Raw genomic sequence first — 14,453 nt, forward strand, 5'->3', positions numbered from 1 at the left:
TAAATAAATAAATCTCTCACCATATATTATAAACAAAAAAGACAGCATTTCTTAGTGGAGAGCGTGAGCACGCCACATTCAAATGATTCATATGGGATGCAACAAATGACAAAACGTTTTGCATAATGCAACAAAAGAATCGAAATTCAAGGTGGGTTTGGTGCTTTATTGTATGTTTTTGTGATCTGGACATGTTTCCCAACAGCAAGAGCGTAGTGATATTTAATACTTGTTATTTTCTGGTTTGGTTTTGTCTGCAAAGCATCTTCCTCACCTAAAAAATAAACAAAGTGTGCATGACTTTGGGTTGTGAAAAAAGCTCCACAAAAAAGGCACCCCCCCACCTTTCCTACTTTTCAACTACTCTATGCACCTTTTTCCTAACCCCTTTGAAAAATCGATAAAGTATCCCAAGATCTGAAATCAATTTTTAATAATTGTGTATGATTAGTTGGATTTAGAGGAGAGTATTAAGAACATTAATGCGAGACCAAAATTTGAATGTACATAGCTAGTGATGATCATATAGTCACAAACATGGTACGCTTTGAAGTGAACGAATGAGCTTATAATTAAACTTTTTGATACGGCATAATCAATCCTGAGAATGAGTTAAGATGAAGGTGCAAATTCAAGGCAGCAATCGGTTACTGAACTTGTAGACTTTTCACAATATCCCTCATATATGTTGTCAGAAAAGAAGAAACTATTGATATAATTTTATGATTGGAGAAGATCACAGATGAACTCCAAATCCCAAATAATCATATATCAAAAGTAGGAAAAATTGCCCACAATGGATTTATTATAAACAATATGAAATTATGAATCTTGGTGATTTAATCATAGAATGAAAATAAAAAAGATATCTTTATATATATATATATATATATATTTTGAAAGGAGAAAAAAGATATATCTTTATACTTGTGCATGCAGATGAATGCAATTGTTTTGATCAAATAAAGCATGGAGAATAAGGGCATGATAATGGAAAGCTTTTTCACAATGGTATATTAACTTTGAAAGATTGAAGAAAACAAGGCACTGATCATCATATTAATTAAAAGATAAGTGATTGGTATGGTAAAGAGGAGCAAACTTCAAGGTTAATTAAACTTTGGGATTTAGGAGTGGTCAGGTCAAATGTTGTGATTTGGGGACATAATGTCAAAAAGTAGTTGTAAAAACTCCCATTTTCCATGCATTTTGGTCAAAGCTTTTGATGATAGTGAAAAGAAATCTTCTGTAGCTATTGATATCATTTCGCCTTTTCAAGTAAATATATATATATACAGAATAAATATGAATCGGGTGTGAAAATTACAGAGTTTGGACAGAACACAATTTAGATTTTTGGTTTCCCATTTTCTATTGGGTTCATACAACAAATCATTTTGTCATAGATTGACAATAAAACTATGTTTCTAATAAATTAATTTCTTTCATCTACCTCAGTTTGTTCATTAACTATTCAAACATTATAATAGGTATATGGGGTTTAATTTCTTGCAGTTTGTGAACAACTATGCGGGTTATAAGTTACAATGACCACTCCTGAGGTTTGTTTTAATTATGAATATCTTCTCGTTATTTAAAAATTGCAAATGCTTTTTTGATGTTTGATAAAATTATAATCCTTGAATGAATGTATGAAATTGTTAATTTTGTCCTTATTGTATTTTTTTTTTGTTTTTATAAAAAAATTAAAAACTTATATAAAGTCGAACGGGGTAGATGAAAAAATTTTAAAAATTACAAAAAAATTATCCACTTAATCCATAAAAATAAAAAAATTATAATTTTTAATCCACGAGGGCATTTTGGTCAATTTACCACAAAAAAATGAATAAAAACCTAACGGATTGGGCTAATTGTTAGATGACCATTAAAATTAGGGGGGTATTGATAATTTTTCAAACAAGGGGGTATTCGTAATTATACTAAATTTTAGGGAAGCTCGTTGTAATTTACCCCAACTATAATATCTTGAGGCCAGTTAACCCTTTTTTTTTTGTAAAAAAGTAGTGATATCATTGAGAAATAGATGCATATCAATAAGAGGTATATTTTTATTGTTTTTTTTCTTTTTAATTTTTTAATGAGGATCAGTGCTGGTTTACCAACTACCCTCATAGGTATATTTGTATTAATTGTAAAATAGTTAATAATTAGTGCAAATTATAATGGGCTTCTCTATAGAAAGTATTAGACAGTCGTTAATTCCATGGGGTATTTATAATTTTTCAAACAACAATTGAGTGATTGTAATTATGATTAAATCTCAGGAGAGCCCATTTTAATTTACCCTAATAATTATATTTTCACACATAAGCTTAAAACAAATACATAAAATGTAATTTACAAAGGCGGAAGAATATCGAGATAATTTTATTGAATGATTTAGTCGAGATAGAATTTTATTAAAGAGTTTCGGATACTCTTTTTCTCCCCCTCGCAAACACAAAAGTAATTGACATAATAAAGTGTGACATATTTGGAACTACCTGACCTAAAATTTGAAATTTGAGGTGGCTAGGAAACTGTAGCATGGAGAAAACATATATATGGGGAAGATTGAATTATTAATGACTGACTCAGCAATGCAAACAGTAGAAATCTTTTCTCGTTTAATGGGATTAAGTAATCCTTTTTGCTCCTTTTAGCATAGAAGTCAAACCTATCTTTTCACTTTTTCAAGTGATAATTTTGATGTTGGTAGAACCTTGAACCTCTTTTTTTGGGCAATGATCACATTGCCAAACTGAAGATGTATGGATCTAAATGGTTTTTGTGAAATATACTTGTTCTGATATTAATTTATCATTGCATGTATATCTCCTAATTATAATTCTAGGAAGATGCGACTATAATAAAATTACCGGACAGGACTTCTGTTCTTGAAATTTAATTAATTTGCATCAAAGAGAAGTTTATTTATTTTTTGAAATAATAACATGAAAGAAAAACTATTTGTTTTCGTTTTCCCAAAAGTTGGTTGATAAATATTTCTCAAATTAAGCATGAGTTTGTGCAAAGGATGAATTGGACTTCTTGGTCGCTAATAAAAACGTAGAAAAAGAAAAAAAGAATCAATGCGAAGAGAAAACAGGGGTCCTCTTCGCGGGAAATATTTTGAACTTGAGGTGCTAGCGGAAATCAATATCAAAATATTTAGTCTTCTCATGAAAGATAGGATTGACAGAGATAGGATTAGTTGTGATATGTAATGTAATGCATTTCACATACAGTAGTGGATGCCATGGCTCTGTATTCTACTTCTATTCGTTTGCAAGAGACCATGTATTTCTTCTTAGTCTTCCATAAAATCAAGGAAGAAGCTAAAAGGACAAATTAACCAGTGGCTGATCTCCTACATACGTACTAGCCACACAAGCAGTCCAACCTGCATTAGAATATGCAGTGAGCTGAGAGAGAAAGAATAAAGCAGCGGGAAACGTTCCCTTCAAATATTTGACCACATCACAGTTGCATCTACAAGAATTGGCTACATTGTTTAACAACAAATGAAATACTTGGTCTTGTGAACCCCAAATATAAAAGCTTCCCATGCACTTGGTCTCATGTATTTCTCAGGTAACAGTAATTAAGCCTCTCTCATCAGCACTAAATTTCAAACCTCGTAGTAATGGATAATCAACCGCCTTAGCTGAAGATAGACTCAGGTCCGCGATAATGATGTTGGAAATGTATTTTTCTATTAAACACGTGTGTTATCTGTTGATCTTGCAATATCAATCCCCAAAATATTTAGCATAACCTAAGTCTTTGACAGTAAAAAGTTTGTCCAAATAGTGCTTAATATCAACTATCAAACATTTTAAAAAAGCACATCATCCACATATATATACAAGTAAAGCAATAAACTCATGAAATGAAGATTTCATAAACAAAGTGATCATTGGTTGATTGCCCAAGTCCATAAGCAACAAGCTTTGTTATGAACTGATCATGGTTCCATTGCCTGGATCCAAGGCCTACTTGAGGCCATACTTTTAAGCCTGCAAACCAATCCATCTGGCATATCATATCCTTTTGGAGGAGCCATGTAAAGCTTATCACCGAAATGCATTATTTATATCTAATTGGTGTATATGCTATGAATGTGCTGATGCAATGCTAACAAAGATTCTCACTATAACAATACTCGCAATAGATAAGAAGCTTTCAAAGAACTCCACCTCCGCTATAGTTATAACCCTTAGCAACATGCCTACTCTTGTATCTATCAACACTTGTATCAGGTTCTAACTTTATTAGTTTGTACACCTACAGAGAGCCAATTGCTCTATTTCCAGCAGGTAAAGTAGTAAGTTCCCAGGTTTGATTCTTCTCTAAGGTAACAAACTCTTGTTTTATAGCACCCTCCACTCTCTATAGATCTGTGTTTGACAAAAAGTTCTAGGTTCCTGGAAAACAAACAATTCTGCAACAAAGGACATGTGTTCATCTGAGTCAATAAGGAAGAATTTGCACACATGTGATGTGTTACACTAGTATCTATAATACAAGAGCCAAGCTCTAAATTCTCAAGACTAGAAAATAAGTCGGAACCTGCATAATCTTCAGGTGTCTTCCCCTTCATCAATTTCATCAACTCCATTTCTCACAACATCATAGATAAAAGGGCAACATCTGAGTTTCATTATTTGTATGTGATAATTTCTTATCAGCGATGTGTGCATTAAAAGCTCTTCCTCTAGTCACAGTTTTCTTTCTTTGTTCTGTTATATTTACACTAGGGAAGAGGGATCCATCCCAAGGATTTGGTTTCTTACATGGTCATATACATCATCTAACCCCATTAGAAATTGCTAAACTGCAGAATTAGCCCATTCTGGCACATCCACATGTTCAATGTGGTATTGGTGTCAAATGCATCAGCTAATCCCAAAGTCATTTGAGCTTAGTAAAATATGCCATAACGGTTAGATCTGTTTGTGAGATAGAAGTTATCTCATGCTATAACTAAAACAAAAGGGGCCACTACGCTCCCAATTCATGTGCAATCATTCAGTAACACGAGGCTAAGATACAATCCACACATATCCATTGTTCATAGTCATCAAAATCCTTGATTAGGTTTCACGCGTTTCATGAAGATCATCTTTCCTCCTAACGCTATGTGTATCGCTCTATTCCATGCCCTATAATTCTTCCATTCAACGATGCAGAGACCAAAACTATACCTGGATTGTTTATGCTTTGAAATTGGAGCGATTTCAAGTTATTTTTAGCACTTGCACTTCCATCACTCTAAGCCAAGTCATCTCCTCGCCATTAATGTTGTATTGATCACTATAACCTATCCATGAAATTAAGTACCCAGTGACCTTTAATCATAGACTTTGATACCATGTCGAGAATATTTACATACCAACATCATCCTAGGTGGCAATTACCCCAATTTAACGCCCTAAAATTGTCCAAGTCAGTGGACTCTAGCCAGATTTGGCCACTTTGGTAGCCACAATTCTTACACTAAGTTCTTAAACCACGCAAAATAAAATAAATATTGTCCTTAAATATCACCCCCATAAATGATGTGTCAAAATGCCACCCCTCCAATATACAGGACTAAAAGGCAATTTAGCCTATGCCTTAGTGACAATTTTAAAATTATCACATAATATTTTATCACTAATATTTTTGTTTTAGTAAATTATATTGTGATTTAAATAAAAATTATTCTCACTTAATGTATAATTTATAGGTGTCGTATATTTCTATTCAATAAATCACTATAGTTAAATCATGCATTTGGAGATTTAATAAAACCAATACCCTTTTAAAAAATTCAAAAACTACGAAATATCAATATATATATATATAATGTATCCATTATAATTAAAGACAAAATGGAGAAGTTTTTTTTAAAAAAAAAAAAAAAAGTAAAGAAAGCAAGAACGGGGATGGGGAGAGGGTAGGGACGGTGGTAGAGTAATTTCTTACGGTGTATGTAGGGTCATGGTGGTCTATCACTTCGCTTTTATGACTTCATTTGTCCTTTTTCACACACCTCCTTTCCATCCCCATCCTTTATTTATCACCCCCTCTATCCCACTCTTTCTCCCCACATCGACGCTCTAAATTACACACAACCCACTTATCATATCTTCAATTTTTGCTTCTTCCTTCACTCACTCATCTCCATACCCCTTCTGCAACCCTAATTCTCCCTCTTGGAACCCTAATCAAGATACACGGGAAGCTTTACTTTTTGAGGGGAATGTTGTCTGGCTCGAGGCCCTTAACAAGATCTACCAAGATTTTTCATTTCTATCTATTGGTCAATTGATCAAATCTTGATCGTTGATTCATGTATTTCAGTATCGTGGATCATCTGTTAGCGGCGTCGGACCAGGCTTCATTCCCCCCAATGTCTTGCTCCCTTTTCCATCGAAAGTCAAACGGTATCTTTCCCAAATAATTCCTAACAAGTTTTGGTTAAGTACTATAAATTTGATGTTTTCGGCTTTCTTGTGTATGGATTTTTGGTTCTTTCTTTCTCCAGGTGAAATGAGTTCGTTGGCCATGCAAGAACAGATTGCTGTAATGATTAAAGATTTTGACTTCTGCTTTGTTTTTTCTTTCCTGGTTGTCCTGAAATCCAGTTTGAAAAAAAGAGTAGCTAATCGATTTCTTCATCATTGCTTCCTGTATTTTTCCACTCGGGCAGCAAAATGGGCTCTTTTAATAATTGTTTTTTGCTTTCTTTTGTCAGTTCACTTTCTATGAGCTCTATCATTATACTGGTTTTTGTCATGATGGCATCAAGAATCCCCTCTGTCTCTTTCTGCTCTCGTCGGATCTGCATGCTTATTAGTAATTACTATTTTACCTTATAATTGCTATCATGGGTTGAGATGTTCTCATCTCATATCTGCACAAATTCTTTCATTTCCCAAGTAGGGTTTTCCATCCTTTTGTCTTCCTTTCTCTCCTTTCTTTCCCCATTCTTTTGAGGTAAAAAGTCATTAAATCCATTTCTAATATAATAATAGGTGAAAAATTCCCTTAAAACTTCTATAAAATGGATAATGCGACTCTCTGATTCAGGGTTTGTATTGTCAATCTTTCTTTTTTTTTTTTGTTTAAGTAAGTTTCATGTCTATTAGTGTTTTTGGTATTGGAGTAATTGCCCTTTCATATTGTAATTGAAAGTCTGACAAAATTGATCGACAAGCTTTACATATATTTACCAAAACAACTTTAGGCATTTTGGGTATAATAACCCCAGATCTGCAGAGCCCATGTGTCTTTAGGACATGGTACACACAAGTTCTTGAATTCTGTGTTTAAATTTGGTTTAAGTTATATGCTGGTTAAGTGAGTACTACGTTGTTTCCGTTTCTTGCAGTCTACAATTTCCTTGTACTCTGAATTCTGAACTCTGAAGTCAAGAATGCCCTTTAAGTAGGATGGTTGCTGGTTATACAAGTTCGTAACAATCATATGTATATGTATGGACAAAACAGGTTCTTTACCTCAACAACAGTTCTGCGGATCATAGGCTGCCAAGATCTGTGAGACTGTGAACGCTTCATCAGATATATACACTAATTTCTTGCTTTCAAGAACACAGTACCTCATGTTTTCATTTCTGCTGTTTTCAACGGGTCAGTTGTGTAATAATCTAGTTATACATATCCATTATTGCAAAACATAATTTTGTTATTTCAGAAGCAAAGTATTCTGCACAAGTACTGACATTTATTTTACCCAACGATAAAATTGTTAGACGACTACCTTGTTTAAAATTTTAAACTGTTGGATAGAAGATTAATTAAAATCTTTTACCCATCTCTACCTCCAAACTCTACACATCAATGTTCCTTTATAAATCGGTACATGTAAATGTTATTTTGAACTCGAACTTTTCCTTTGATTTATGATTCTAATACAATACAAAAACGACCACTTAAAAAAGATTAAATTATTAGATGTTAAAATAATTTAATATTAATATCTTAACAAACATACCAACATTTCAGCAAAGCCCTCAAGATAAAAGTTTGTCAACCTTTTAATGATTATTTTTTGAAATATTTAAATTCTTGAAACTTACTGATCATGATTAAAGCAGAACAAAAATCAAGAAATGAATTTCAAATGATTTGAATGACAACACTTGATGGGATATCTTTTGCAAAAAGGTGGGCAGAGTTCTCTGAGAACATTTGTCAAGGGGAATGTGAAATGGATAAAAGACTATGTAAATATGGTACACGTTGTCAGTGATTTGCTTTCACTTGAATCTTTTACCTTAGAATGAACGAACCAGTGAGTTTATCTTGAGCACGTAGTTTCCAAAATTGAATATAAGCTGCAGGATGGTTGAGATTGTAGATGAGATGAAAACAGGAAAGTGTAATGAATGCATAGCTTTTCTATTAATCCTTTTTGCTTCAAAGTTTTCAACTCTTTATCATCTACGTTTCCTTGTATTTCGAACATTGTCATAATAATAATACTTGTTGTATTCAGCTGTTGTAAAAAAGTAAGCAGCTGAAGTCAGTGGCCAGAAAAGTTGATGGCTTCTGTATGTTGTGAAATTCTTGGTATTATCAACTGTACAGGCCGAAGCTTTTACCCTAGAAGACAGCCCACTGTGTTGGCTCAAAATTTTATGTTGAGGTTTTGAGTTTAAATTAAAATTTTGAGGTATTCATTTTAAATGTTGGGTGTGTGTCTGGAATATGTGTGTATGTATTAAAAATTATATATATATATATATATATATAATTACATTTATATATCCAAATCGATAAATGATTTATTTATACGAATTCTTTATTTTTTTTATAATTATAGAAATTATTCATGACAGTTAAAACATAGAAGTTGTTTGTGCAATAATATTGATATTTCTTGGGAGTGTATATCTATTTTTCAAAAAGACAATGTTGGTGTAAATGATGTTATTTTTCTAATAGTTGTATGAGTAATTTTTCAAAAGAGTGGAATAGTCTATGTAAAGAAACCATAGAAATGTACAGATATAATTATCCCAGAAGAAAAGGAGGTGTCAAAGTGCCCCCTACAAGCGGATTGAATTTTCTATTGCAGAATCTATTCCATTTTCTACTCCATTCAACATATACATGCCATGATATTATAGAATTTACAATAAAAAATTCATTTTGACCTGTTAAATATCCAAATGGTCTGAGCTAATAATATTGTATTGAAAGTTTTTGAATTTGAATGTTGGGTGTGTGTGAGCAGTCTGAGTGCAAAAAGAAAACAAAAACAAAAGCTGTACAGGGCAAAGCAAGTAAGGCGTGAACAATGAAGTACTTTGAAAGAAAGTTGTCTAAATAATTGTATATGTTTGGGTGCATTTGATACTCTTTAAGGCGGAGATCTGAAATTTAGGGCTGCAGCCCACATACAGATGATGCATATGACTACTTGTGAAGATTTAATGTGAAATGTGGGTTACTATTAATTAGCTTATACTTTGTTGGTTCCTAAGAACACCAAATTTTGCATTGGAGTTGAAAAGGTTAAGATGTGTTAGAAATTTCATCATTCCATGGCAAGTGTGTGTGCCCGCGTGTGTTTTTTGTCGAATTGTATTTTATTTTTTGTATTTTTTTAAATAGTTAAAATTTTTTCGTATTTTAAGAATAAATTAAAAATCTATCGTAGTTAAAAAAACCTACCCAAAACCCCCATTCTGTTACAAACTAGCGAAATGTGGATTTCATGCGCCCTAATTAGGACCAATTGGACTATTTTTCTTTTTACTGTTTTTGAATTTAAATTGACTAAAATATCCCTCTTGACATATAAAATCATTTTCTTCTGTTTTTTTTTGTTTTATTTTGAGATTGTTTCTGATTTCTTTTTTGTATTTTTATCCTCCTAAAAGAGTAAATTATTGTTTCTGAATATATTTATTTAAATATCAATACAAAAAAAAGTACACAATTTTTTGAAAAAACATAATTTAAATTGAAAACTTAAATTAGTATCAAAATACAAAAATTAATATACTAAAATTCACTTTTTGAATTTTAAATATCTATATGAATATAAACATTGGTTATTTATAATAACAATTATATATATATATCATTAACTAATTTAAATTATTATTTATTTAAAATTAGGTAAGTAAATCATATTATTCACTATAAAAAGTATTAAATTTAGATTACCATTATAAAAGTTTAAAAATAAAAATTTCGACAACAGAGACCATCATCACCCGAATTGCCCTTGGCGATGGTTACACTTCAAAAAATTCAACGATCTTTAAAATATATATATATATATATATATATTAATTTAATATTAGAATTGAAGCAATAAATTTGAGATATATATCAAGAAGGGGGAAAAAAAAAGAAAAATTAGTGCTACATTTCAATTTTTTACAACGATATTTTCAGACCCAAAAGATAAAAAGAAGAAGAGAAAGAATTGGTGAAGTTTCTTGCAAGTCTAACTGAAGCACGACATGAAAGAAATGAAGAGGTGATGTGGAAATTAGGTCAAACAGAAAAAGAAAGGCCATCTTAAGACAGCAGATGCTGACAAGCCTGCGGTGTCATGTGGTGTGAATGAGCTTCTATTTGTGTCATCAATTGCTGAAGCTGATGCATCATAAGATGCATTAAATCCTCTGCATTTTGATCTATTATTTTTTGTACATAGTAAATTTCAGATATTACTTTTCTCTTAACATGACTGTGATTAATCGAATTCATTGTAAATATAGAACCATATATATATATATATATTTGTACATTGATCTTCTCTCTCTTTGTACAGTCCCTGTCATCAGTAGTCAAGCCATGGTAATTTCCTTCCGACAAAGTTATACTTTTAGTTTTATAAAATAAGGGATCTATTATTTGTTGTACATAGTAAATTTCAGACATTACTTTTCTCTTAACATGACTGTAATTAATCGAATTAATTGTAAATATAGAAGCGTGTATATATATATATATATATATATATATATATATTGTACAATGATCTTCTCTCTCTTTGTAGTGTCATCAGTGTCATTAGGGGATCAATACTTTTAATTTTCTACTTTATGAAATTTTTAAATGATTATAAAATTAGAAAAATTCGACATAGGAAATTTTCAAAATGGTTCAAAAATTAAAAAAAAAAACTTGATACATTTAGTCACATATCCAAGTTTTCGTAAAAAAAAAATAGACGATAAGAACACGTACAATGTACGTGTTCATCAGTTGTGAGAGCTGTCAATCTAACCAACACGAGCATTGCACGTGTTCTTGTCATTTTTTTTTTTTTTTTGGAAATTTAGACATGGACTAAATGTGTTGAGTTTTCTCAATTTAAAAATTAATTTGCAAATCTCGTAAAGCAGAAACTAAAAGACCTCGAGTTTGTATTCTAATTTCTTAACCATTTTGAAAATTTCGTAAAGTAAAGACTTAAAAAGTGTTGAAACTCTCATCCTATGAGACTAAAACTGTAATTTTGTCCTTCCTTACTAGAAGTTTTGAGCAAATTGCAAGCCTAAATAAAATATTCGAAAAGTCGATTATTTTTAAAAAAGAATTCAAGTTACCTCTTTGCCTTTTTAAAAATGTGCAAAAAACCCGTTATTATATAATGTGTTCTGCACACGCTTGTTGCACGAGGTTGCTTGAACTTTAACCGGGACATAACATATACATCTTAGTTACAAACAATTGGATGTTGTGTGATATAAATTAATGTTCCAGCAACATTTAAAATGGCGATAATCAATGGCTTAGATTTGTTTTAAATTACTAGTTCAGATTTAAATAATAAATCAACGGTTTATATCTTCTTTAGTTGACAAAGCCACAGGAGGTCTGAACCCAGCTTTGAAAGAAAGCAGACATCCTGGGCAAGTTGATGAGTCACCCTATTGACAAGCCTAGCCGCACATATTGGACGACCACATTATCCATTTGGCCAAGTTTAGATCTTGAATCTTCAATCGTAGGACCAACCCAGGATGTATCTACGTCATTGCTACCAATTTTCCGAATCACTTGCAACCAATCTCCTTAAATAATAACCGAGGACCAGCCTTGATGTTTCACCATCTCAGCAGCCACCAACAAGCCAAAAGATTCCACATGTTCTGCATCTTTGGAGTCTCTCAGCAACCGCGTCTCCCACTGGATGCATTCTCCTCGCCAATTCCTTGCCACAACACCTGCTCAAATAGCTGCCATATCTTTGTGTACCACACCGTCTGAGTTAACTTTGATATAACCCGATGGAGGAGGAAGCCAGGAAGGGTAAGAAATCTGATTTGTTGCTGGAGGAGATGAAGATGTCTGACTTTGGAAGGCCGACAAGAATATGTTATCAATCAACACAGTCTCTAGAGGTTGTGCCACCGTTCTTTTCCAAAATACGCTGAATGCGGCTCCACCACATTGCCCACCTGATAACCAAGAGCTATGTTGATATTTTCCGTGACAAAATTGAAGCCAGTCCTCCACCCCCAAGTGTATTAGGCAAGATGTATTGTATATTAGGAATATATATTATATGTATACTTATTGTGTATAGTGTAGTTCTCTCTTAGGAAGAAAAGTATATATTAGGTGTATATATCTTATGCTAGGATTATGGGATAGGCATGATTCATTGCCATAATCATGAATGTTGTACATGTATATATTTTGCATTTTGTGGAATGAGAACAGACGGCATTCATCCAATTTTCATGGTATTATAGCCATCAAAAAAGAAAAGATCAAACCAAACTCACTATGCTTTGAATAAGTATTTCGATCCCAAACAAGAAAAAAGTGATGCCCAACAATGATGACAAGAAGGAGACTATTTCTTCAAACAACTAGACGATTGTATCTCCTTATACTTTGCATCCGTCTAACAATCTGTAGATGATTATTTCTCCTGTCCAATTGAGAGGAGAAAATTATAATGAGTGGTCGAGATCTATCATGGACGCCCTTAGAGCCAAAATAAGCTTGGCTTTATTGATGGAATTATGACTCGACCAAGTGATGATTCATAAAAAATTGAAGACTGGTGGATGGTGAATTCCATACTTGTGGCATGGATTTTTAATATGTTTGAACCAAGTTTATATTCTGTCATAACATAAATGGAGAACGTAAAAGACTTGTGGAAAGGCCTACAAAAAGTTTTTCTATCGGGAACAGACCGAGTGTTCAACAACTGAAAGCAGACATTGCCAATTGCAAACAAGCGGGACAAGCAGCGGTTTCGTACTATGGCCGACTCAAGATGACGCGGGTTGAACTAGTGAATTATGAACTGATACTCGTATGTCATTATAGTGGGTGCAAATGCAATATACAGTTGAACTAATGAAAAGATAAGAGAACGAGAGAATCCATCAATTCTTAATGGGTTTGAATGATGCAGTATATGGGACAGCATGATCAAATACTTTGAGCATGGAGCTCATACCAAGTTTGATGTATTCTATGATTATTTAAGAAAAACAACACCATAGTATCGCACGAACAAAAGACGAGGGGGTAAATGCTGTAGCCTTTGCAATACAAGCTGAACAAAGTGTAAGGGCAGAGGCATTGAAGACTAAGGACAAAGTTGCATCATGCACAGTGTGGAAGAACATGACAGGAGGCCAAGGAATGCTTTCAGATTGGTAGGGAGATAGACACAAAGGAGGAGGAAGAGGGTATGGACGTGGCCGAGATAGAACAACTAGGTCTGGACTTGGGCATAGTAATGCTTGAGCAAATGCGACACAGATAGCTAGTGGTGTTGCACAACATCAGACCGAGGTGAATGAAGCTGATAAAAGCTCATTTCCCAGGTTAACCAAAGAGCAGTGGGTTACGCTCTTGGACATTTTGAACTTTCATAGGACTGGTGCGACAAAAAAACTCACTAGTAAGACTTATTGTTATGATTGAATATTAGATACGGTAGCATCACAATATATGACTGGTGATATCAAGCTCTTAACTAGTGTGAGGAAGATTTCACTATGTCCTGTGGGACTTCCAAATGGCAAGCACACCGTAACAGTGAAGGAAGGGACAATGTGTTTTGGAAAAAATATTTATTTGAATAACGTTCTATTTGTTCCTGATATGAATTGTATACTCATTTTCGTCGCTCATATGCTAAGAGAATTAAAATATATCGTCACATTTTTTTACAAGCTTTGTGTGATACAGAACTGAACTTTGAGCATGCTGACACTATAAAAAATTGCAGGATTTGTAACAACTTTTATGGAACGACCTTTGTATCAACTTTAGAACGGAAAATTATTGCTGACGTTACGTTTTTTTCCAAAAGAACTTGGAACGACTTTTGAAATTGCTATAAAATTTGGAATGTTTTTTTTCTTAAAGCTCACCGTTTCAAAATCTGGTTAAAAGGCCGTTCTAAATATATAATTCGCTATGGCCGTTACAAACACCTATACA

General features: G+C 32.9%; 1 long non-coding RNA gene across 1 annotated transcript; it reads left to right on the forward strand.

Moving 5' to 3' along the window:
- Positions 1-6,041: 6,041 nt before the first annotated feature.
- Positions 6,042-7,698, forward strand: LOC110011375 (uncharacterized). Its single transcript, XR_016063924.1, has 2 exons — positions 6,042-6,434; positions 6,536-7,698. It is a non-coding gene; the product is annotated as an uncharacterized LOC110011375 (long non-coding RNA).
- The last annotated feature ends 6,755 nt before the right edge of the window (positions 7,699-14,453 follow it).

This window comes from Sesamum indicum, linkage group LG2 (genome assembly GCF_026168435.1).
Source record: "Sesamum indicum cultivar Baizhima isolate 11 linkage group LG2, ASM2616843v1, whole genome shotgun sequence".
NCBI lineage: Eukaryota > Viridiplantae > Streptophyta > Magnoliopsida > Lamiales > Pedaliaceae > Sesamum > Sesamum indicum.